The sequence below is a fragment of the Anser anser genome (genome assembly GCF_964211835.1).
Source record: "Anser anser genome assembly, chromosome: Z".
Lineage (NCBI taxonomy): Eukaryota > Metazoa > Chordata > Aves > Anseriformes > Anatidae > Anser > Anser anser.
Genome location: NC_139723.1, coordinates 80,934,535 through 80,961,768, shown reverse-complemented (window position 1 = coordinate 80,961,768; position 27,234 = coordinate 80,934,535). Strand labels below are relative to the sequence as shown.

Sequence of the window (27,234 nt, the reverse complement as noted above, 5' to 3'; positions counted from 1 at the left end):
CTAATATTAGGTGTGGATTCAGAAACAGAATGACCACTAGTCAAATATTGTGGAACAAGATTATGGAGAAAATCCCCATAGTTATCATTTCCATGAACAGGAAGGACAAAGTGTTTGGAATCAGGCTGCATGGATTTGGAGCAGACAAACTATACCTGATCAAACTCATTGCTTTCTTGGACAGGACGATTCTCTCTGTGGGTGAACAGAGAAGTGGACATCGCTTAGCCTGATATTATCGAAAACTGACACAGTCTTTCATTGTACTTTGATAGCATGTTAGTGATTTATGGACTTGATAACCGGGGCATAACTTGGATGGAAAATTGGCTGAACCACCAGGCTCAATTTGTTCTGATTAGCCACACAACTTACAGATGGCAGCTGGATATTACTGATATGCCTCAGGGATCAAAACCTGAGACTAATACCACTAGTACTGTGACCCCAAACAAGAAAGATACTGACAAGATGGAGTCCAGAAAAGCAGCTCCAGTATGGTCAGGAGGCTGCAGCATACAGTATGTGAGACATCTCTCTTCAAGCTGGAGAAGAGAAAGTTGAGAGGAGATCTTATGGTTGTCCATTGAGGTACACGAAATGTTTCAAAACAAATTCTCAGACAAGGTAACTTCATGGCCAGCTGAGATTACATACTTATCAAGATCCCTTGTTCAGAATTATATGATGACCATTGAAATCTCAGTCAGGTTTGTCTTGAAGAGGACATATATGAATCCCATGAACTGTTGCCTGGGTGAAAATTCCTCTAAGTGGCCTCAAGTGAACTAACGTGGTTTCTTTTGCAAGCACAGCTGATTGAAGACCACCTAATTTATAAGCCAGTACTTTCACAAAGGTCTTTAAACCATTCCCATCAAGTTCACATTGAGGTTAATTCTGATTATCACTCTCAAACATTCCCTGATGAACTAAAGACCTCTCACGGGACAAGAAAGATACACACTTGAACCCTGTACTTCTGCTTCTTCAGAGAGTGCTATCATTATTGTACTTCTTTGCTACTCGACCCCCAGAATGTGAATGATTTTGTCTGTTATGCTCAAGGTTAAAATCACACAGGCTTAGCACATGCAAACGGGGCCTGTCTGTGATTTAGAAACTACACCCCTTCCTCTTTTGTAGGATTGAATTCTTCCTGAAGAGTTTGCACGTCTGCAAGTTACAAACGTAACTTCATGTTTCAGAATTCAGGTGGATTGAATTTGGGTGTCTTCTCAACTTGGTGACTAGAAGTTAAGTATTTAGTACTGCTTTCTTCATTTCAGCAGCTAAACTGACTTTTGGAGTATATATAATATATAGATATAAAAATATGGGGAGGATTAAAAGTTTACAATGAAAGATGAGAGGTACAACTATATATTTTGACACAAACATTAAGTTCTGAAACATAACACGTTATTTCTCCTTAAAGGAAGGAATGAAATATTATGAATGAAATATTTATTTAAAAATGAGGGAGTTTGAGTTTTAATTTTTCAAATAAAAGCTTAGAAAATCCAAGACTGCCTGTAGTAAGAGATTATTTCTACCATTCCTTCTAGACTTTAAGAATCATGGACTTCAGCTCTTTGTGTTTTGGGTGTATATTAACTGCCAGCTGGATTCGGGGAGAGCATCTTCCTTACTGCAATATTGCCAATTAGAAGACATGCTGCAACTGCAATTAAAAAGTCAACACTTGCCACAGCACAATATGAAAAATAAAATAATAAGCTAAAAATATTTCACCTTCAAAGGCAAAATTTCATCAGGGTTGACATTGTTGTGTGGGGAATTTTTAGTCCTGAAAAAAGAAAAAAAAATAAAAAAGTTTAATCAATTCTGTAAGCTTTAATTTGATTATATTCTTTGCAAAAGACACAGAGCTGTACCAACTTGGCATATATTATTATTACTATTTTAATGGTAGTTTCAATGTTTATTTTTAAGTCATTACATGACAAGTAAAATTCTGCAAAGACTATTTCATTCCACCATAAAACAAGCTCTTCTGAAAATAGGTCTATCTAATCTTGCAAGTTTCAGGATACTTTCCATTGTCTTCTTTTCCCAGCTACAATTCATTACAAAATATGGCAACTACCAAGCCTCATTTTTCATTATTTATTATGTCCAAACCCAGTGGTGGATTCTACATGCATTTTTAGGAGTCCAGCCACAGAGATTTATGAGTCAGTGCAGCCCTATTTATGGGTGGAGTTTTGCTCAGAAGATATACAGGATAATGAATGAGTTGCTATGTTTGGTATCAACCAGATATTGGCACAATGCTGCAGAAAAAAAATAAGAAAAAAAAAATTTTTTTTTTTTAAAAAAAGCACCTGCTCAGTGATTTTCCTTTTCCTTTTCCTTTTCCTTCCCCCTCCCCTCCCCTCCCCTCCCCCTCCCCCTTCCCCTTATCCTTTTGTCCTGGTTTCAGTTAGCACAGAGTTAATTTTCCTCCTAGTACCTGGTAGGGTGCTATGTTTTGGATTAGGATGAGAAGAGCACTGATAACATGCTGATGTTTTAATTATTGCAGAGCAGTGCTTACACCAGGCCAAGGACTTTTCGGCTTCTCGCTCTGTCCTGCCAGCAAGCAGGCTGGGGTGCAGCAGGAGCTGGGAGAGGACAGACCCAGGACAGCTGACCCTAACTGGCCAAAGGGGTATTCCATACCATCTGACGTCATGCTAAACAATATGTATGGGTGGCTAGCTGGGGTGGGGGGCCAGCTGCTCAGGGATAGGCTGGACATCGGTCAACGGATGGTGAGAAATTGCATTGTGCATCACTTGTTTCGTACACGTTATTATTAGTAATACTGTTATTACTGTTATTATTATTATTGTTATTGTAATTTTCCTGTCTTAATAAACTGTCTTTATTTCAACTCACAGACTTCACTTTCCTGTTTCTCTCCCCCATCCCAGAAAGGGAGAGGGGAGGGTGAGCGAACGGCTGTGTGGTGTTTACCTGCCGGCCAGGTTAAACCACAACAACTTCCCTTCCCTTCCCTTCCCTTCCCTTCCCTTCCCTTCCCTTCCCTTCCCTTCCCTTCCCTTCCCTTCCCTTCCCTTCCCTTCCCTTCCCTTCCCTTCCCTTCCCTTCCCTTCCCTTCCCTTCCCTTCCCTTCCCTTCCCTTCCCTTCCCTTCCCTTCCCTTCCCTTCCCTTCCCTTCCCTTCCCTTCCCTTCCCTTCCCTTCCCTTCCCCTCCCCATTTTTTACTTCAGACATAAGCTTCCAGGAACAATGCTTGTTTTCTGCTTTTTTTCTTTTTTTCTTTTTTTTTTTTTTTTTAGGATGAGTGAAAAGTGAGTCAGAACTCAGATTTATCTTATTATGATTTAGATTTCTGACAAAAAGATGCTGTCTAGTAACATGCTTCATGAAAAGAAGTAGGAGTTAAGAGTTAAGCGTCCTAGATTTTATCCATTTCTCCACTAGTGACTAATACACGTTTCAGTGCCTCCATTTTCCTTGAATGAAGCAGATGTTTACTGTACGTGTAACATAATACTATTTGTTGTGTTTGATTAGTTGCAATTTCAAAATAGCAGTAAAAAACATAGATTAAAGTACTATTATTAACTGCTAGGTAGCTTAAAACTGTGAAATAGTTGATTAGCATTATCCCAAAAGAGGCTGCATTTGAAAACAACTTCTTCAGGTCCTCCTATTTCCTGTTTTTGTGTTATCTATTCCACATCTTGGATGCTTCATAAGTGTATCACACAGTAGGGTAGCTTGGATTTCTACCTGCTGCAAATGTGTGGTATGGAATGATTGCGCATAGCTAAAATCTAATTCCCTGGGGCCCAAAACAATATCTAATGTGTGTGTGTATTAAAATCTTAGGCTCCCATATTAAATGTAGGAGAATCAATCTATCAAATCCCCATCCCAGAAATGCTTCCAGTGAGAAGTGAAGTAGGAATCAGATTTGTGATTGGAATGGTAAAATACTATAAACTACTTCTTGTTTTCTATCAGGAACAGTGATAGTTATTTCATAGTACCGGGTTTAGGACTGATGATTTTGGTGTTCTGTTCAAGGAGCTTGGGTAGTTCTAGACCACTCTCTAAACATCCATGGCCATTTCCTTTGATCCTTTCAGGAGTAATTTTTAAAGGGTGCTGGTAAAAGAATCCCTCACAGCTTTAAAACAGCTTAACTGTTCTTAAGTCAGCTCTCTATTGCTTCACCAGTTTGGAAAGATTAATTCTAGATGTGCAGTTCCTACCCAGGGGTAACTTTCCACTACAAAGCTTGTCTGTGTTTGGACAGGATATGAGTCAACCATGACATAAAAGAGCTTTGTTTGAATTTAACACAGGAATTAGTAATCAGGTATAGCAAATAGGAAAAATAAATAAATAAATATTAGAACTATTGGTAGACAAAAGGAAGAAAAATGTCAAAGACAACAAGGACAAGACTCATCAGGATGACTTATGAATCTCATCATTTTCCCTCTGTCTCCACCAACCCTACTCTTCTGTGACAGTAGTGGAGTGGAGAAAAGGGAGAATGAGACTGCTGCTCTGCCCATTCTTGGCTTAAAGAAACACTACAGGCATGTGGTAGCTCCTGTGAAACACAGTGACTCTTGCTGTGACCAAGAATTGACTACACTGTCCCTTCAGCTGACTTCACTCCAGGAGGGACAGTCATTTGTGGAAAAGGAAGTGAAGAGTTGGAGGGCAGTAATACTTTAATCCCTTTCTGCTGTTCATTCAATGACTCTGATTTCTTCCATTTGCTTAAAAAGGAAGATTTGGCACATAACTGAAACTCTTAGTTTACCTGCCTGTAGACACACAGTGTTAATATACCTCCTTTCTTCAGTTCCCTTCCCACTAGACAGGGAGACATGCAAAAGCTGTCAAATCAATTGAGCACCAAACTGCTTTTGATTCATAAAGGAATCCCCTACACTACATGTTTTCCTTCTGGAAACTGAGCACCCCACTTCATTTTTAGAAGTCTTTAGAATACCTTTAGATCAAAGTAGCTAACTAAATCAGATTTTAGGTCCACATGGAAGGCAGAGGGTTAGACAGACAGGTGGACAGTACAGCTCTGTCAGTATCAATAGGAAATGGGGACTCCTAGATCCTTCCCTCCTTCCTTCCCTCAAAATTAGTGAATGCCCAGGGAGTTGGCAGGAGGAAAGAGAGAAGATAAATCACCTAGCTACATACCTTGTGAAAAGCAAGTGCGTTCCACACTTCTGTTTCTTAATAAAATACACACCAGTCCCCAGGAGACATTTGTAGGGAGCTGGGGAGAGAGTTATTTTTAATGGGTTCATTTCATTTATGAATGGAACACTTTCTGCTTTCTTCTCCAACCTACCTTCCCCCCTCCCCCCCCCCTTTTTTTTTTTATTAAACAGTCTTCTTGAGATGTGAAATAGGTGAAAGAAAATACAGCTTGTGACCATTAATTATGCTTTCTTATTGAGTATATAAATTTGATGTCAAGCAGGCCAGGCTGAATGGTATATATTTGTTTCAAAAATATCAAAAATATCATCTCTTGCCTTGCTGTATCATCCTATTGATCTAGTTATTTTTGTTACTGTGTTTGATGCTTTTATGAAAGGCAGACTATTAACAAACTAAATTGAAAAACTAGTGAGTCAGACTTTTTGGATGATCCTGAGTGCTACTTGCATGCAGCTTTAAATTGGAAAATACTGTAAAAATATTTTTAATTTTTTTTTTTTTAATGGGGCAGTCTCCTCTTTGCAATGCATAAATCTTGTTTGTTGTAAAGAAAAAAAAAAAAAGAAAGGAAAAAAATAGAATTCTCATGCTCCAGTGCAAGTTGCCTATTTTCCTCTCCTATCTATAAAAATGTTAATCTTTTCATTTCAAAGGGTCACTATTTTTGACCTTGTTGGATGTTTGTATTAAAATCCCACGTAAAACAAGGTCCTCTTAAAAGAGCAACATAGAATATTTTGTGCACATGCAAAGAGCAGCCAAGATGCAGTTGTTTGCTGCTTTCCTTTCAAACACAAATCTACACAGTTAAGTCTGAGTGGATTGGGGTCACGGGAACTAAAGGAATGAGACTGACTGTTTTTGGTACTGCCTGGGGCTCCTCCCTTCCTTTCTCCCTCAACCCCCTTCGTTCTCACTGCTCACAGATTTCTTTCTGAGTTTCATGATCAAAGGAAGGCAAAAATATAAAAGAAGGATTAATCAAAACCCTGAAATTCAGCTTGGATTCATTGAGAACCCATAAATCACCACACGGAAGTAGGTCAGCTGAAAGGTTTGTGAACGTTAGTAAACATCAAAGGCCCTGATCTTGTTACCCTTTCTCATGTGACAAAGACAAATTGGTCAACAGTGCAGCTATATTGACTTCATCAGCCTGTTAGCATGAGTCATGAAAAACAAAGGGTGGTCCTTGGCTTCGGAACATTGTTTCAGCTTAGAAAATCAAGGTTAATTTTCTAATACAGACTTAAGGCATAATTGGAGCCCTCTCTTTCTCCATCTCTCATATCCCATACAAGTGCAGAAGAACTGATTTACGGGGTCAAACTGAAGTTCTGTCTATGACAGAGGTCAATAAAGGATACCTAAGAAAAAGTATAACAAGTTGAGTAGTGACTGATACTTCTCCCACATAGTCTCTCAGATCCTAATAGATCACAGCTCAGGAATTGTACCTCCACATATGTTATCACCATTTTTCATAGTCTTCAGTGGATTTTTTTTTTAGTAATTTTCCCTGTTGCCTTTTGAAGTCATGAAAAATATCCACTATCCCCAACTTTGTATTATCAAGTCCCAACGTATGAGTCTCAACTGTGAGAGAAACTATTCTCTGTTCTGTGCTTTGAATCCCTGTGCTTCAGCTATGATAATTGGTGTCAGCTTCAGGAAGAACCAACAAGCAAAAAATACTTTTATCCTAAATCCCAAAATGAGAAAGTTGATGAAGTTCACAGAAATGTTTTGTCACAATGGTTTGTGGATTTTGACTTCTAAATACGAGCTTGGATCAAAACAGCACATGCTGGGGAAAAATAAATAAAATAAATAAAATAAATAAAATAAAATCCCAATATAGGAAAAGGAAATAGCAGTTATTGCAAAAGTTCTGTCTTTATCAAAAATATCTAGATTATTCAGTGATCATCTCAGCAAATTTACAGGTTCTCTGACTCTGCCCAAATTAAGCATATGTTGAATCAATAGCTATTCAGGCTGTTTTTTACCTGCATTTCACAAACCTAAGCACTGAACATTGGCTAAAGACTTGTACACACCCAATGTTGCCCTCATGCACATGCTATCCTGATGAATCATTGCAGCCATTTAACTTTCTATTTCAAAGATTTAAATGGCAGTACAACTTGAATATACCTATTTTTTTTTTTTTTTTTTTAGTACATGATAGTGAGGTTTGAATTTTCCTGTTTTAAGTCCTCACTAGTAGTCAAAATAGAGAGCACAACAAAAGAGGTGTATGTGTGACTTCAGTTAGTGCAGAACTCAGATGGATAAAAAATGTTCCCTGTGCCTCGGGAAGGTGTCCACAAGCTCCAGGAAACTATAAAACCATAAATTCCTGACACCTCAGGATGCTCATGAATTTATTGATAGTATTGCACTATTACACAGATAAACAAGCTGACACCAAGGATGGTCAGGATTTTGAAATTTTTTTTTGTTTTGTTTTGTTTTTTTTTGGTCTTCATCTCACCTTCCTGTCTCCTTAGTGCAAGACTCTGGGATGTCTTAATCCTCTGGTCAAAACTGAAGGAATTCTGACCTTCCAGATGGAATAAGCTTTTGGCCTAAACAAAAAAAGTAATAGTAAGCATAACATAGCACTAAAAACACTGCAATAATAAACTAACTCAGAACCATGAGCCCAGGCTCTTAACTGTTTATATTGGGTTTATGTGGCAAGGTTTCAGTAGCTGGGGGTTGCAGGGGTGGCATCTGTGAGAAGAGTCCAGAAGCCGCTCCATGTCAGATAAGGACCAGTTTCAGCTGGCTCCAAAGGGGCTCGACGCTGCCCAGAGCCGAGCCAGTGAGCAACGTTGTTTGCGCCTCTGTGAGAGCAGATTGAAGAAAAGGAATAAAACTGCTGCGAGTGATCTCCCTGTTCTTATCTCAACCTCGCAACCCTTTAGCCCTTTTCATCATATTTTCTCTCCCTTTCCCTTTGGGGAGGGAGAGAGCAGTTGTGGTGGAGCTCAGCTGCCCAGCTGAGTAAAATCACCACACTGTTAAATAAATAAACACTTGTTTTTAACGTTCCCATACCAACATTTTACGGAAATCTTAGCAAAGGAAGAGAAGGGTCAACCCAAATGAAGCCAAATCAGATGCACTTAAGTTTTCAGGGAGATAAATACAGGCCAGAGCAGTTTCACATGTGAAGCATGGACATTTCAAAAATTTCTTTTCCAACAAGTATTGAAACACAGAAAAGGTCACTATAAATGTACCTTTTATATTTGGTCTCAAGATCTCTTCAGGATGAAATGAATTCAGGAGAGTTACTTCTATATCAAAACCCCTCCAGCACCTCCAGACAACGCAAAAACTGCCTTTGGCTCAGCCCTTTCTTGCCCCTGAAAACAGATCACAGTCCACCAGCCTCAACAAGCCACAGCTGAGTATGAAGTTCGTTTCCTTCACTAACAAGAGGCTCTGCCAGGACAAATGCTGTGGCAGCAGCAAGCTGGTTTTCAGCACAGAAAAGGCAGAGAAAAACGAAACTTGATGTCAACACAGTGGAATATGTAGTCTCCCTATTTGTCTTTAAAGGGGCTCACACAAACTTAAAAATCATTCTTCTGTCTCAAGCTTCCTTAGTACCTGCTGCTACAAGAAGCACTGACAAGTACCATAACTGAGAGAAAGTGGGTAAGGCATATATGTGGATTTTTTTTTCCATTTGTTTTTATCAGTTTGCTCCTTTATTATCAATACCAGGTCTATAAGCTGCTTAATTATTCCCCTTCCACAGTCCAATCAGTCATCAGTCTGTGCAGATTTTCAACTCAACAGAAGAGATGGTGTGCACATGACTGTAAGTGAGTAGTGAGGTGGGAAGAAAACTGAGAAAGTGATTCAAGAAAAGGTAAAAAGAAAATAAAAATACACGAACATCTAAAAATTAACCGGATATACCAAGAGTACGTTTTTTAAAAACAAGAAGGTGATGAAGAGACACACAGTGAGATAGTAGCAGACTCAGGAGAATAATCTGTCAAAAGCTAGTGCCCTGAAGATGCAGCTTTCACTTCAGACTACCGGGATACAGGTTGCCTTATTCTTCTACAAGGTAGTATTTAGGAGCCAATTCTTCCACAAAACAATACTAAGCTGTTTTATAGAAGGGAGTTTTTTCTTGCTGGTAAATGGAAATTGGAGCCCAGCTGTAGTGGAGCTCTTTTTTGACCTATAGCACCGTATTAGGGGAATTATACTGTACAAGTGAAAGAGAAAAAATAGCTTAAATGGCAGCCTACCCCCCAAGGGAAACCTGACTTCAGTAGTAAACTTTAACTCAATTTCAGCTCCTTTGAGGTCAAATCTACTTCAGTTTTGCTCAGTTTCTAGCTGTTTGGTGGTGTGAGTTGTTGTTGTTTTTGGCATCCTTTGAATGGCAGCCTTACATCTTGTTTAATTTTCTTAAGGAAAAAAAAAGAATAAATAAATCTTTTTTTCACCCTCCTCTCCTGCTTGAAGATGAAAGCTAAGGGCTTTACTAGCACTAGAAGGGAAATAATAATAATAATAGCATCTTCCATTTAAATTGTGCCTTTCATCCCAAAGCAGATTACATGTTGGGCCAATTTGTGCTTTCAGTTACATGGTTATGCATCCAGAATAATTCTGTCAGAATCAATAGTGACTCTCTGGACTTATCCCAAAATTAATTTCTATAGGATTTAAGTATGCAGATGTCATCACATCACCCTTTCCTGTTCCAGCAGTTGTTTGGCATTCACCAGTACCACATCAGTCCCTAGTCAAACCATCCCTGTCTATAGATATTCTCCATCGTGGCTTGAGAAGGAGCACAACAGTTTATAGCTGCACAAACCTTCAGATTCAGAAACGCCATTGGTCGGCGATTCTGTCATCCAATGGTATCCGAGGGTCTTGGAAATCCTGGGCAAATTTTCTTTGATCTGAAGGAGTATTTTGCATAGTGATACGTGTGTGTTTCACACATCAGCTTGCATGTCAATCTGTATCAAAGATGGGATCACTGCAGCCGAGGCTGAGGAACCTTGCTGCTGAAGGCCTGGGCACTCCCAACCCTCATCATTACATAGTGGTCTAGGCAGCAAAGGATAATACAAACAATAGGTGCAAATAGAGCTGTTGAATGGTCTGGGCAAAATGCCAAGGCTAGTTTACAAATCGCTTCCCACTGCTCTCCCTCGAGCTCAGCATTACCCTTTTCTATGTCAAATGGAAGTTCTGGGGGCACAGTTCTTTCCTCCCATGGTTTTATAATGCACAGCATGGGAATGAGGCTTCTAAATGTTACTGCAAAACTTGAAAAGTTACGTTAAAATGTGATTGCAAAGTCTATATAAACTGGAGGATGAAGAAACAATTGTGGTGAAGTGCGCACTTCGACCATACACTGCTTGTCAGGTGGAGGCTTGGGTATGTGTCATCTGCCCAAGCACCTTATTTTCCATTGGAAAAATAAAATTAAAAAAAAAAAAAGTATTTGGCAGGAATTGATTGACTATACTCGCCAATATGTCCCCTAGTGTACATTCAGGGCCAGGATGCTGTGGAGCACAATGCCAGCTCAGCAATCTAGGCACAACTAGTATCACTACCTGAAGTCTTTCAAATTAGATTTATTCATTTTTGCTTTACTTAAAAGGCCAATTATTTATGTTTTCTGGTGTAGTGTACATATGTTACATTTTGCCCAGACTGTTTTAATTACCCCTTAAAGTGAACCCTTGCATTTGCCTGCTCTCCCAGAGGTCTCACCTGAATTCTTTACACCTCTTAATTGTGTGGAGATCAACCCAGCATTAGGTTTTCTCGTGGTATTCCTGGTACTTTCTACTTCAAGTCATGGTTGAAAATACTAAAGGAACAATCTATTCCACAGCATTTTCACATGAAAATGAAACTTAAAAGTGAATGAAGCTTTTCCTAAATTGGAGGAAAGGATGTTTGGATCACGTTCAGTTTGAAGTCTGAAGGGTGAGGGTAAGAAGGATTTACTCTATCCAGAGAAAATGGTTTGGTCACCCTCACTTATAGGCTGCACAAAATTCACATTATCATGTAGCTGGTTCTTGTATAAATAGATTGTACATTTACAATGGGAAGGATTAAAACCATCTTCCTTAATTACATCCTATAATTCATAGCAGGATAACCTTGTAAAAGATCAAACAGTAATGGGGGCAGAAAGGGCTGAGTGTACAGCACAGAAGAATAGCAAGAGTTTGCCCTTTCCAATATACAGCCTGCAAAGTGTCGTGCAGGACATGACCATTAAGAAACTCGGAGATGAGATGAGAGAGGGGACATTACTGTTGCAAGGCCTGAAGCAGTAAATGTTTATTCATGTAGCAATCAATTCTAGCTAGCTACCTCTGATGCAGACACGCATCCACATATGACCTCTTTGTATCTGAACAGGACTCAATAATTTATAAACTTCTCTTCACAATGTCTTTATGAAGTAGGGTGTTTTTTCTTCTTCTACTCTTCTGAGTAGGGGTCTGAAGTACAAGGAGACTGGGGCTGAATTTTTTTCCTGTATCAGATACAGATTTATGTCTCTAAGATGAAGAAAGGAATTCAGAAATCTCCAGGATCAGCTTATTTAAGAATTTGGGGCGTTATAATTTGGGGGGTTTATAAACCATGTAACATAAAAAGAGTTAAACTCCTTCCAAATTGTCTCTTTATTACCATCATGTTTGTTTTCTTAAAGGCAGAATGGACAAACTGCTTTACCTTATAAGTGACTCAACTGCGAAGCAATGTGCAGAGTGCCACCACCTCCTCCTGCCACTGGGGCCCAGCCCAGTGCCTAGGCCGGGGGATGCGGCTGCTGCTTTCCTCTTTGCAAGCCCAGGCAGTAGCAAAGCTGGGCACGTACCCCAGAGACGCATGGGGTTTTGCAAGTGAATTTAGTGCCCAGGCACAGGGGCTGTGACCCGTGGCCCTGCTCCAGCCCTCACTCCTCCCTCACACCGGTCCCACAGCAGCTGGTTTGGGAGCATACACTGCTCCTGCCCGGGGGCTGGGAGGAAAAGACCCCACTCCTCCAGCAGCTGATGGCGGGGCCCAGATGACTCCTGGAGCTGGCACCACAGCCCAGGGCCTACACCCCCAGCCTAACTCCGGCAGCTGGCACTAAATTTACTCACACACACACAGGTCCACCAGGAGCTGGCACGTGGTCCTTCATCACACATACAGGAGAATGTGAATAAGCAGAGAGAGCTGAGAAAAGATTTAATGAGAAAATATAAGAAGAAAGGACAGACGGCAGTGACTGGGCACAGGCCTCAGCTAGACAAGCATACTAGTGTTTTAGGGGCAACAGGCACTTCTCTGCCCTTTCTACCTTGCTGCCGGTGATCATCCTTCCTGCTGCCCTTCCCCTGCACACCCCCATGGCTCCCGAGCTCTGCAGTTTCTGCACCCTCCCAGTCTGGGTGCCCCTTATCAGCTGCAAAGCCAGGTTGATCTTCCTAGGAAGCAAGCCTGTAGTTTGAAAACCCATCAACTAGCATGACTGGGAGGTTTGTTTCTTGTCATTGTCTCCATTTTTGCTTTGTCGGGTCTGTGTCTCAGCATTTTGCTTACTGTTCCTCCTTCTATTCTTGTTATCATCCCAGTCCAGAAACCCTCCATCAGACAACCTTGCCTGAATCAACACCTCCACATTCTATCTCTTTCCTTAAAAATTAGTACAAATGACAAAACTTGCTTCCTGTCACTTCCTCCCTTTAGTATTATCCCTTCTGGCACTGGAAAAGGCCCTTAACCACTCTTAAAAAAGCACTCTTAAAAGAGCAGGTATTCTCCTTCTAGATACCCCTACATTGACTACGCTATACTGTGGTATTTAAGGAATTCTCCAGAGTGGATGATATACACTTGTCTTACTTTTGGCTGAGGATTGAATCTCAGTCTGTGTGTGCGCATTAGTTAAAAGATGAGCACACAAATGTCATTGATATCTCCAAAAATTCTCTTTTTTCAGACTAGTAGTTCCACCATCTTTAATGCCTGCACATCCTGCTTAATGGACAAAGTTCAGTGTACGTAAGATGAGGACACACAATCCATTTGTTTCCACTTGAAGTAGACGTGACAGATTTACATTTTAGGCTGGTTCGATTTCACCTGTAGAAGATTCTGGATGTGGCCTAAAGTTAGAACTGTATATACAGTCATCATGTCATCCAACATAAGACCTAATAGTGCAAAGTTAACACATTGAAACCCTTTGAGTAGAATTTAACAGGAGTCACTACTGGTCTGTGCAGTTCTTTGTGTTGACTAGCTGCATGCTTGTATTCACAGTAGAGTCACAAAAGCAGACAGACTTTATCAATGCACCAGGTTCTTCATCAGACATTTTCTGTCAGGTGAGATCTCAGGATTCAGTTTTAGACAGATTGCTTATGTGAAACATTATTTCAGATATTTTTCACCTTTGAAGGGGAAGAGAGTTCAGACACATTCGTGGTTTTGTTTTCTCTCTTGATCAGCTCTGCTCTGCTGCCTGCTTAACCTGTGGGCTTTGTAGGTTATTACATATAGAATTTGTTAAGTCCCTTCACTGGTAATCTGCAGACCATTTGGTTCAAGAATCACCTTGCTAGTAAGAGGCAAGAGATTTATCAGAGACTGTCCAACGCTGAAGCTGGAGGGTTCAATGGGATATCTTTTTTTTTCATCCTCAGCAACTTGCCCAAAGTCACACAGTAAGGTTAAAAATAAACTGAGACTTGAACTTGTGTGATGGTTTCTTAGCCCCCAGAAATTTATATTCTGAAATCACCAGAATTAGGATTATTCCCTGAAGTAAAGATTAAAGTTTCCATTTGTCTTTTTTTTTTTTTTTTTTCATTTTCATTTTGACAGGAAATATTTTTGTTCCTTTTCTTTTCTCCCCTACAACTTCCATAACTTCTGACTGCATCTCAGTTCTGTGCCTCAGCTTTTCCATTTTACAATGCTTTTTCTCCTGCTAACTGGTGACATCAATGATTCAAAACCAATATAATTTTCTTGTGGCTTCATTGCTTCAGAGTAGAGTGGAAGAAAGGACTCTGGCTGTTTATATGTGGTATGCAGCAATTACAAATTTAATTTGCAGAACTTGTCTGCAGGTGTGGTAACATTGCCAGGAGAAAGTATACAAGTAGTTACAATGAGCTGTCTTGGCCTGAATTTTCATCTGCAAGCCCATACTTACAGCTTCCAGAAGAAAGGCTGACCATACAGTAACACAGTAACAGGTCATTGTCTGGCTTCTTTTCTGTGAGGGTCCAGCAGCTGGAAAACAGTGAAGCAGCAAAGTAAGCCACAGGCAAGGGACAGATCCTGGGAGGTTGTTTGTCATTTTACCAGGCTGCTCCTATGGTTGAGGCAGGAGACCTGAGTTTCATAATCCTAACTCTCTGTAGTCATTCATGCTGGGGAAATCCTGTTTCTCCTTCTGGAAAGCTAATCTTTAGCCTCATTGTTTATGAATAAATAAATATTAACATTTGCTTACACCATCATTGGCTGTAGTTTGTATAACTTCTTAACAGCCCTAATATCCTCACCTCTCTCAATCTATTTATAGAGAAAAAATATACTGTTATTCAGCTTTCTTTTTTACAGGTTAAACCAGATCATCTGTCTTACTCCTTTTTCTCTGTTCCTAAATCATTCTTCCAGTCCAATCTAATCTTTTTTATTTTATTTATTTATTTTTTTTAACATCTTTTTCAAACCACAGTGTGGGATACTGCTTGGAGTCACTGATTGGCTTGTGAAATAGGAGTCATGCTTCCTCTGAATAGAATTATAATAACAATTATTATTTTATGTACACCTCACATTGGTGATCAACAACTTCTGACTGGCTAATAAACACCATTTAAACCTCTTCTTTCTTTCTTCTTCAGTTGTTCTATTTCAAGAACTTGGAACATGAAACACGAAGGAACATACAACATAATTTGTGTCTCAGTACAAGTACATTTCCTACTATTTTTCCTTCTAGTTTTATTACTTAATTCCTCAGTCACTTCTTTTTTTTCTCCAATATCCTGATTCTTCTCTGTGTTTACAAAGCCTCTGGGTTTGTGTCACCAGTCATCTGAAACAGAATACTCCCATTTCCAACTAATGAAAAGGGAAAAAATGGTTCTAGAATAACTGATCATGTACATATTCCCCTTGCCTAATAATTCACCAGCTAGGTCCTTACACATTTACAGCTCCTAAGCTAACTCTTCAACTAACTCCCAGCTCCTCTAGCTTCAGTAATAATTTTTAACATGGACCATATTAAATGTTTTCTTGAACTCCAGACAGATTACATCTATTAAATTTGTCTAGAAAATCAGTTATCTTATCATGGAGTGATATCAATTCAGTTTGGCAGTCTATCTTTGGTAAACCAATCTCCTATTTTATCTTTCTTATCTTTCTATCTTTAATATTTTTTGCTTCAAAGTGTATTCTAAAACTTTGCAACCAACCAATGGGTCTGTAGTTGCCTAGGCCAAGGATCTGAATCAAAAATGACACAATGCTTTTGCTTTTAGAAATGATGCAAATAATTCCTTCCAAAGCAGCCTATCTGAGAAGAGAAAAATCCATGCAAATAATATTAAATGTATCTTTGTGAGACAAGTGATGACCTCCTCAAGCACAGGTAGTCATGAAAAACACTGGCTTCCTAGTGATAACTGGGCATCCTTGGCTTAGGCAGTTCATGCGTTCATTTCATGGTGATCCTCTCCTCACCATCTCTCGCTTCTAAAATATTGGACTGCCACTGTCATCCCTGATTCTTTCCAGGCTGACTTCAGATAGCGGAAGAAAGAAAGAAAAAGTAAATAAAATAAATAAATAAATAAATAGGTAGATAAATAAATAAATAAATAAATAAAAAAGGAGGGGAGGGGGTAGGATTAAAGGCAAGTAGGGGAAAAAGAGAAAAGGAGAGAGGAATGTCAAAAAAGAGGAAAGTATTTCATTTAACTGTATTTGTCCCATTCAGGGAGCTTTACAATCTATACACATTGAAAATCATTCCATTTCCTCCACAGGCTCATACTTACATAGCACCAAATATTTTAGTCTTCTTCTTCCTGGGAGATTTTCTTTCCCACATTTACAGCTACCACTAGCTTAGCCAGACTTGTTCATTCAGAGAGAACGTGCTAAAAGATGCTTTCCTCTATCCAAAAGATAGCTTAACCTTCACTGCATCAGTCAAGGCTGTTTGGTCCTACTCTGAATATCCTTAATCTTGTCTGCATCAAATTGCAAAGCTCCCTTCTCCTTTACTGTCTCCCTCTTGCTTTCCATTTTTTAATAGCTGCTTTCTAAGTTGCCTGTGTTCCCTTGGTACTATGATGAGTTTTGGATCATTCACGGTGTTTAAACCTTTCAAGAACATTTTCCACATGGAGAATCCTCTTAAAGTGAATGCATCATTGTACATGATTATCCATGCTTAAAGGAACAATCAGCAGAACAATATGTCCTGTTCTCAGTGCTGCCTGTGAACTGTGCTTTCTTTTTTCCCTCTTTCATCCCCAACCCTTTTCCCCCCATTAGTTTGCTGCATTTTGGTTTGTCTGAATAGCTGCTGGGTTGGAAAGTAGCTCTGGTAATTTGTTCACCAACAAGCCATCAAATTCATTTCTGATTAGGAAGTAGCACCTTTCAAAAGGTCTGCAACATGAGTTTGGGGTCTTTTTACCTCTGAAATCATGGCATGGCATTCATTAGGATATGTCCCATTCTGGCAAATCCCAGCTTGCTCAAAGAAGTTTCCTGCCCTCTGTACATTCCGAATTTCCTGCTTGCTTCTCCCTTCCCTCTCTGCTTTCTTCAGAGACTGATGAAGCCCTAAGGCTCCAAACTTCATTTTTCTTCCTCTTCTACATTCCATTCTGGTCACACTTACTGCTTAGATGAGTGCTTAAAATGGGATGAATATCTGGAACTTGCGGTTCTCCATCCATATCCCTGCAATGTGAACAAGTCCCATCCCCATTTCTCTTACTAGTATCCTACATCAAGATTTTTTTTTTTTCCTAGGTGGTTTGATCCAGGTCAAAATTTAGCCATGAGCTCTAATGCTTCCCATTTCTGCTGCATTAGTAGAATGGTCCTAAAGTCCAAGTCTACTTATAGTAATTTAAACAGTGCCAGGGCAGAAACACTTGAACTTCATTAATGTTCATGGGGTGGTTTCCTTCAAAGAATTCCCTCTCAGTAAGCAATCTCAACATGACACCCTGCTATGAAGCATTAGGGAGCCTTTCACGTGATAATTGCTCCTTTCCTGGAAGGTTCAGTGCCAAAGAGCAGTCCTGGACGTGCTTACCTTAGAGTGCAGGTGTACTATAAATAGATTTTGAATTGTTACTCTTCTGGAATTACCCAAAGATTACAATATAGATTCAGGCAGCCCACCTATGTAGCCTCATAAAGGCAGTCTCACAGTTTTGTGCCAGTTTTAATAGAAATATACCTATTATTGCTGTTCCTGGCTTCACCTTCAGCATTCTCCATGCTTTCCCCCACCTTTGCTTTGGGTGAAGACCTGGTTAAAAAAACAAAGACTTTCTTAGTGCCTAAATAACTGCTTTATGGGATTTTTCCACTAACCCCTTGTAGCAAATATATGGTGTCTAGAAAATATTAAGCAATGTTTGTTAGCTGAATCGATTACTCATTTTTCATTAACTGACTTTTAAAGAAGTGTGTATGCCTATCTGTATCTGTATATAAAGTAAACCTAGAAAAGGGAAATTTCCTCTGAAAGTGCTTGCTTGCAGCAAAAAGTCCAGATTATTCAGCTTTCTGGTTTTGAAATAAAATGCATTTAATCTGTGCTTTTTTTCTTTTTTCTTTTTTCTTTTTTAAACAAAATTAATACTTTTACCACTTTTTATGGTCTGTTTGTTTGTTTTTTGTGTGCCTTTTACCCCAAAGAGAGCAAACCTATGATACAAAACCTGGCTTCTTCCTTCAGGCATAGAGGAGTTCTCAGTGTCTTTCTCTATGTTCTAATATTTCAACAAAATGGGAAGTCCATGTGACAACTACAGTCAAGTCAACGTAAAACTTACGTTCGACCTCAAGTTCACAGTTCAATAGAAATAAAACTCAGATTCAACATTTTTTCTTTCATAAAGCACATACTTTTTCTTGAGCAATAGCAATAGCTCTGATGAAGGCAATCATCTCTGTAAAAACTTTCATTATAAAACACAAGTTCTGAAAAGGTTACACATTCACTTTAGCTATTTAAGCTTAATACTTCAGCCAGTTATATCAGTTATATCTAGCTAACACATGGATATCTATAATTACAAATATATATTTCTTGTTCTGTATTTTTTTTTTATCTTTTTTTTCCTATTTGTCATTGATTTGCATTCAATTTTCACCAGATAGGAAACTTGGAATAAAGTTCAGGTTTCCCGAATTTATTCATGAAGCAAATTGAGGCTGAAACATTCAATCTAGTGTGAAGCAGTCTTCTTAAGTACTTTCCTAAATACCTCAGGCATATACAATTATTATAATCAGTATAAAACTTTGCATATATAAATATAAATACACATATATCTGCGTACATTTATGTATCCATATAAAATCTCTAATATATGATCTATGTAATTAACAGGGATTCAGAACATTATATTTTCAACTAAGTTAAGACTTCGATCAACTAATTTTTTACATTTGGATGTTTGAATCAAGCAGTTGTCTTGGCTTCCTCCACCTTCATTGAAGAGATGAGGGTTCTTCATGACAGGTTTCTTAGGTATTAACCTCAGGGTGGAACTATGGATGTCCTGGAGAGCTTTCCCTCCTCCCAAGATGTAGACAGGGCACAGATTTCAACTAGAAATTGTATCAACTCAAGATATTCAACTAGATGGCTCATATCCAGAGGGCAAAGCTTAAGTCAGGTAATGTATATTAAGTACAAGTGTAACTTTTGAACATGGAAGATACACCATTACTGTCATGAAGTTTCTGAGGTACTCCAAGTAAGATTGTGCTATTTCACTTCTTTGTACTAAAACTTGAAACTGAAGATTTTGCTCACAAGAGTTGAATGTAACAAAATGCTTTAGTATTCATGGGATTTGTCTGCAGATTTGCTGTGCAACATTGCAGGTCACAGGCAAAAATCAAGGCTGCATACACATGACTAGGGGAGTGATTCTGGTGCCCAGGCACTGGGACCATCTGAGAGAAAAAGGTACTGAATAAATGTGAAGATATCACTGGTAGTTATTATCAATAATAATATTAAATAACAATCTGAAAAAAATACAAGTATTCTGGTGATGAAAAAAACTTAGCCACTGTCCTTTTCATATTAATGAGATTCGATTTTTCAATCTGTATGAAGGACATCACCTATGCTGCTCCTTGCCTGCAGGTTTATCTACATGGGTGGAATAGATTCTAAAAACTAGCACTTAGAGAACTTTCTCAGAAAGATAATTCCAAATGTCAGCATTTTCTATTACTTTGTCATTGACTTCTAATGTGTTTTCAGAATGATTTGGTCCTTCCTTGGGTAAGGAAGAAAAATGGAAATAGAAAAAAACTTACATCATTCATTATTATGCAGCTTTCGCATTGCAAAACACAATTTATAGCTAAAAACTCGCCTTCCTTTCTGCTGTGCCACTTCAAATGTCCAATGCTAAACAGAAAGTGCTATAAAAATGTCTGCCCTCACTCTGAGATTCAAATGATTGACAATAAAGTGGAAAACTGTTAAACATGTAACCTTGGCTTGAGTTCCATGGAATATTTATTCACGTAGTGTTGTAGTCTTTGGTTCATTTTGTTGTTTTATTGGATTGTATTATATTCAGTTGTACCTTACGGCATCTGTGCATGAGTCAAATGCCTGCAATGGGGCTCCTGGCAGAAAGTAAGCAGCAGGAGACAGATAAAACATGTATGTGCTATGGGATGGTTCATAATTTTAGGCACCTGTAACTTGCTACTCCAAGGGGCAGCATGTCGTCACACAACTATAGGAACAAACTACAGAAATCATTGATAGCTGCATGGGCATGGTATTTTCCTATTGCCTCCTGCACTCCAAGGAGGCAGAAAGTTACTTCGTCCCTTGTAGGACTTACTGCTTTGTGCTTAGACAGCTTCTCTTGGTGTTGAATAAGTTGTGACTGGAGCCAAAACAGCTCCTCGCTGGGTGTAATATTGGGTGAGTAGTTGCTGTAATCCCAAATGCAGCAAAGTTAAGTAGGACAATGGAGAATGTTTACTCCTTCCTCCCCCAAAACACACTTTTCTGTGAATTTAACTAAAGCTGTTGCAGTCTATTCCTATATAATTCAAAACACAGAGGTGACTCTAAATTAAATGTGAAAGAATTATTACACTTGAAAAGGATTTAAAACATCCACTATACTGCTTGCTGTCTGTTTTCTCTTTACCTTCTGTATTTATGTCCGTCCCCCCCCCGCTTTCCATGGTAAGACAATAAATTATGATTCCCCCACTATCTCCCCCCCCCCCCAATAAAATATATAAAATCACCAAATATAACACACTTAGAAATAATATATGAAATATGACATTTCCAAAACAGTATATTTTTCAGCTGTTATTGCAAAACTCCACTGTGGTTCAGCAAGTGAAAACAAAGAAACGAACAATGACAGCAGTCAGGACTATAATGTACAGAAATAAAATTAATAATATAAAAGGGAACATAAAGGAAACCACTAAGTTTAACTAGAATAAACAAAAGGCCTAATGCATGAATTTCCTGGATGCTGTGTGGCCTAAGGTTTGGTGGAGGTCTGACATGGATGAGCATTTTGGTGTCACTATAAATGGAGTGTTCTCATACAGAGCATGAAGATATGGGATAGAGTACTCAACCCTTTGATAAATTTGTACCCATGCACTGTCATCTTTTGTTGGCTGGGATCATCTTTCGATTTTAAGACATCAGTCCTTCACTCTTGTAGGAAAGACTGATTTCCATTAGTGGTTCCTTAATTCACTGACTGACATCTGAAGTCTCAATGAACTCTGAACTGTCAGAACTGAAGAAAAACTCATTTTACTCTGTTATATACTCTACTTCATCAGGTGATCCTAGAAAAACTGTCTCCCCACTGCTACAAGAAGCTAAGCTCTAGACATCTAGATCACCTAGAGTTGATAGCTGGTCAGGAATTTGCTAACCTTTAAGTGTTTTACTTGGCAATCTGAGTGTAACAAGTATATAAGTAATAGGTGTATTTGAATATAAGGAGTGAGGCAAAAGATAGGTCTATCCATTTGTTTGTTGTTTTTTGCATGTTTTATTTTTGTTTGTTTTTGCTTGTCTGAATTGGTTTTGGTATGTTTTATTTGGCTTTCAATTTTATGGCCAAGATGGGGCATTCACACAGTATGGCTAATGCCCAGCCTTCTGTTGTAGTGTTGGTGAGAGATATGTCTTTCTACGGGACAATTCAGAGTCCAGACTAATCAATTCAAATCCAAAGAGTATTTCTTTCAATAGGCTTTTTCACTGTCTATTGAAAAAAAGACAGATGTCCATGAGGCTAATATTAACCATAGTGTATTCCATTTTTCCCAGCATGAAAATTTCGTATCTTATTTAAACAATGGTACTACAAGTTATTTTGGTAAACTACATCGAGATGAAGTTGGAACAAGTTAAATGACAAAGGTTGTGTTGTGGAAGAAAATCTGTGTCAGTATTTAGGGGATATGACTCTAATTTCCCATTGATGACAAAGGAAAATAACTGCTTTTCCTCAACTAGGGGATATAAATGAAGTAAAATGGTCATAAGAATATGCTAACACATGATGAAAATGTTCAGTGCAACACTATAATTTTCAGATCTTGATTACTTTTCTCTAAATATAATAGCAGGTTAAAATCTTTCTCTTGGAGAAAAGAAATGTCAGTGAGATCTTTGACCAAGTTAAGGCTTTGAGTTCACATTCTCATCAAATTGCTCAAGTATTAGTTTCCTAGAAAAAAAATAAATAATAAATTAAATTATTTATGAGAGGAAGAGTGTGAGTAAACTAGCTTTTTATTTCTTAGACTGGCATATTTCTGTCTGAGTATATAAGTATTAGTGTTACAGGGATCTTCTTACAAGCTTGAAGGTTAAAAAAAAAAAGCAGCAGATTGGCCACAGAAGAGCAGTGGAGCCGAAGGCCCTGAGTATCTGTTGGCTTAACCTTGAGAAAATTGTTCTTACTCAGAACTCCCATGGTGAGAAGAAGCAGAAGATGTGGTTCTCATAATATATGGCTGTTTCTCAAAGGTGTACTGAGTAACTTCTTTCAGTTAATACAAGACTGCCCCATGCTGCCTACTTATTCTCTGATGGGGTAACACTGATTCTATCAGCATTAAAAAATCTTAGGGCATTAGAGATTTTTTCAGCTACCTTTAACCTAGGGTATGCCTTATTTTGTCCCCAAAATCCAGTTCTTTTGTCTCCCTACCTGATAATGTGGCAAGAATCAGGGATAAGAACAATTTAGATACTACTCATTTTACAGTGCGACTTACCTAGGCTTCAGTAACCAAGCCAGTCACAATAACACTATCAGGGATTTAAATTATATTCTTGGCCCACTGCCTTCATCTTTGAAGACTGCCTTCTATTTCATTTGTGTATGGCTTCTTCTTCCTGGGATGCAGTGAGAGATATTTTGACTGGATATCTTGAATACGTAAGGCTCTACTCCTGTTTAGGTTTATTGATCAGTGAAAAACACTATTTTGATTTAAAGATGCATTCCAATTAATGGTCTGTTATTGAAACAAAGATAAAGTATACAGCTTACAAAAAGGAACCCTAAAAGGCAATAATAACAAAAATTTCTAAATTCTGCTTCTGTTGACTGCCTTCTTACTCAATTACCAAGTGCTGTTTCTCTAATAAAATAGAGAAGCCAGTAATATGATAGAAGTCATTAATACAACATAGTCACAGCCTAAGATCAAACTCATCTCCTGTCTCTTTACCTTGTCAAGTGTTTCAATATTTTGTGTTGTAATGTGATGACCAGAAATGATCACTATAGTCTAAGTGTGTATCTGACTAATGCATTGTATAATCAAAGATTTCCCTTTGACTTAAATTAATTTGCATTTTCTTGCTCTTATTGTAGAATGGACCCCTAAGATTTAGCATGGTTAAAGTTCAAATTTCATTATAGTTTCTATTCTGAAAGGCTGTTAAATTTCTTCTCAGCCTTGAAAGTCTACATCAAATGTTTAGTCATGTATGGTCTTTCTTTCTTTCTCTCTCCCATAGATTTCCTTGCCTTTTCCCTGCTTAAATTTTGTCTAACCTATACATTAAAATTTACCTGTTTATTTCCAGTAGAACAGGGACAAAATGTGGTCTTTTCCTCTTTCTCTCCCTCCACTTATTATATGTCTTTTGTGTTTTATTTTGATTGGCAACAACAAAGGTTAATTCCATAACAAAATAAATAAATAAAAGAATAAAGGAATAACAAGGTTATGACCTATTCTATCTCTCTTTTCTCCAGATGACATATGAGACCTTTAGGCAAGACAGTGTCTAGAGCAAGCCAGAATAGTCCCTTTCAGTTTGGTACTGCCCGGTGGATTAGCAAGGTATTTTATTCCTAAAACTGTAGTGCATGTATATTACTTAAATAATATTCTCCCACATTCCTGAGCTCCTTCTGAAAATCTAAGTATGACTTTCACAGGCTTTCTCAAAGCCATTTTTTTTGCTTATATCTAGGTGAAATTAATGTTGCTAAAACAATTGTTAAATCAAATCTATTTCCAGTTGTACTTAGGTCTGTTTTAAGGCTTTCCCATGCTGTGTATAGCGTCTGAACAACATGTTAGGAAGGCTCTCTTATCAGCAGCCTTTTCAGCCTTTTCTCTGTTATATGGATGGGTAGCAAAGACAAAAAACAGTTAGAGTCTTAGACCCTCTATGCCTAACAGATAGACATGGGCAAAATAAAATAAAATAAAATAAAATAATAAAATAAAATGTTAAAAAAGGCCTTTCATTCCCAAATCTTTTCCATGTTGAGTTTTGAGAAAAAGTGCAATTTGTGAGGCTTGTAATCTATTATTCAGTGCTTTTAGAATCAATCAAAATATTTAACTGGATCATTTTGAAAAATTTAATTTCTATATAAAGATTTTTGTTGAGATTGTTCCATTCTTAGTAGCTTGAATTTTAAATAAGCATCTAGAATAACAAGAAAAATGTGTCTCTTGTCACTTAGATATCATGCAAGTGTTGCATTTTGACAGTTCCAAAGCTGTTGAAAAAATAATATAGTTCTGTTTCTTTAAGTGAGGTAACTTAGCTAGCTTGGAAAAACACAACTCTAGAGGGAATCTGCTTCTGATTTGGAAATCTAAGGTGCTATTCCTATAATGTGTACTTTCGAATTTTTATCTTAATACAACAGACGAAGGTTGAATCAAATGCCTTGGCAGAAGAGGTAAATTTCCATAGGTGAATTTCAGAGTATTGACAAAAATTGCAGGTCAGAATTGTCAATTGGCTTGAGTTATAGCTCTGAGCTATTGATTTTAGTGGAACAGCTAAGAGCACATAAAGTTGAACACAAGCATAAGCACCTACAGTAGGACCTGAGCCACATAACTTAGTAGGAGGCATTTATCTAAATTCTCAAGGGAAATTTGAAAATACTAACCATGTACATTAAATCAACAATACTTTACAGTCTCCAAAGTTAACATCAGGGCCACATTTTCACTCAGGGATTGTAAGACCTTCATGACAAGGATATAACAATAAAGAAATAATAATAGTTTTCTACAAGGACTAACAAACAGATAGATATGTAAGAAATTAACTCCAAAAATTTATAGCATTTAACTGAAAATTATAACATTTTATAGTGTTTTTATCCACCTTTCTGTGTTTTATAGTGAAAATATAATTTTCTATTTAAGGCTCTACAGCAGTGCAAAAAAGTCAAATGATTTTATTTATTTATTTATTTTATCCTCTGTTACATTCTCCGGGACTTTTCCTTTCTGAAGTGGCAATTTCTGTGATTCTCAGTGCTAACCTAGTAGACTTAATAGCTGAGCTCCAGTAAAATGACCAAGAACCCTGATATTTCTCTACTTAGTCACAATGGCACTTTAGGTTAAACAATCATTGGCTCAGTTGTGAAAAATGAGATAAATTAAAATTATTTTCTTCGCAAGGACCAAAGGCTTGGCAAGTAATATATTGAAGAAATTTCCTGGACATAATGGGTTACATTAATTTTCAACTGCAAAACAATTCCTTCAGCATTATTTTTCAAGCAAGAGAGGAGGAAAAGGAGGAGGGGAAAAAAAGCACCTTGCTATTTGTGATGTTTATTTCTTACTGAAAAGACAAAACACATTTCATATAATGGATTAAGAAAGGGATATCAGAAAATATTGCAAAAACTGACTGTAAAGAATTTTAGCTAATCAGTTACCCATTTGCCTTTATATAAATGTGGTCAGTTTTAACCATGATGGAATATTAAAAATTAGTCTCTTTCATTACTATTTTCGTCTGAGAATACTTGTTTATTTAATACAAAGCTTTACAAAAATGTGTTTATTCTTCATCAAACTTTTATTCTCACTCCCGTTGATATGCCTATATCATTTGAATAAATTGAAGACAAAGCCATTTCTGCTCAAGGGTGCAGCCCTGAACCTCTTCCCACACAACAACTGGTAACAAATGCTGTTGTTCTCTGATCCCAGTGGCCTCCTGCTACCCTATTTAAAATGAATGTAGTGATTACAGACCTGTTTCGATAACTTGGGTCTTTATTCACTCCTGGTATAAATTGGCATTGCTGTGTTGTAGTTAATGGAGCAATGATGACTTTGATCAGCACAGAATTCAGCCATCAGGGAGCCCATCACTCAAGTTATCACTGAAATTGCTATTAATTGAGACCTCTGTTGGCAGTCACAGCAGAAAGGCCAAGGTGTGAATGAGCAAAGGTCTGCTCTCTGATCCCTTCAATCAGTGAGCAGAAGAATGAACAGAAGAGAATCCAGAGTGGGTCACGCCAAAATGTATCTAGCCCAGTATCCTGCTTCAAGCACTGGCCAATTGCATATGTCTGGAGAAACAAATGAGATTAGGACAAACATTTTCCCAATACATTCTCCCAGATATCATTGGTCTATGTGCACAGGAACTTTTCTTTATTATAACGTCATAGAAGCTAAAACTTGAGGCGTACCCTCACTTCTAGTAGAGAAAAAAAAATAAAAAATAAAGTTGTTCTTTCTACTATAGCTGAATTAATGTCTGTATTACATGCACTCAACACAAGCAAAAAGATTCATTTAATAAACTAGAAAGAAGAGAATTAAAGGAAGATGAGTTAGAAAAAAGCTTGGTTTGAACAAATTGGGTTAGGTTGTTTCGGTCAATATTAGAACAGTTAAAGCATTTCTTGCCATTGTCTATTTTCAAATACATGTCTGTGCTGTGCTCCCACCACTCCTCTCTTTATTTTTATTTTCACAAGTAATTGGTGAAATCATCAATATTTTTAAACTATGTGTCTGACTTGAAAGCTCCTTGGAGAGGCAGTATTAGATGTAGTTTGGGGATGACATCTCAAACTTCAAGATTTTTAATCTCAGCTAAGAGGACTTTGATCTTTACTCACTGATGTAAAATAGTTGAATGTGCTTCAGTTGAGCTGAATAGTCTCTTTGAGGTGTGAGATTTTTGAAAGAATTTTAAGGTCACTTCACATGCAGATACCACTGATTCTATGCTTAAGTAAACATGAGCTTATGGAACTTTTTTTTTTTTTTTCTCTTAAACTTTATTGAGAGTCCTGGTCTACACCTCTTTTCCCAGGTACCAGCACTGCATTGGGTACCACTAGCACTTTCCTATCTCTCAGGACTATA

General features: G+C 37.9%; 1 long non-coding RNA gene across 3 annotated transcripts; it reads right to left on the bottom strand.

Moving 5' to 3' along the window:
• Nucleotides 1-334: 334 nt before the first annotated feature.
• On the bottom strand, nucleotides 335-8,662 carry LOC310889011. Of its 3 annotated transcripts, none has more exons than XR_014576318.1 (5): nucleotides 8,490-8,662; nucleotides 7,736-7,829; nucleotides 5,212-5,290; nucleotides 1,756-1,810; nucleotides 335-545 (listed from the first exon to the last, which is right to left on the bottom strand). It is a non-coding gene; the product is annotated as an uncharacterized lncRNA (long non-coding RNA). The 3 variants fall into 3 exon arrangements; XR_014576320.1 differs by lacking the exon at nucleotides 335-545 and adding an exon at nucleotides 1,350-1,684; XR_014576319.1 differs by lacking the exon at nucleotides 335-545 and having other exon boundaries at nucleotides 1,350-1,810.
• Nucleotides 8,663-27,234: the final 18,572 nt, after the last annotated feature.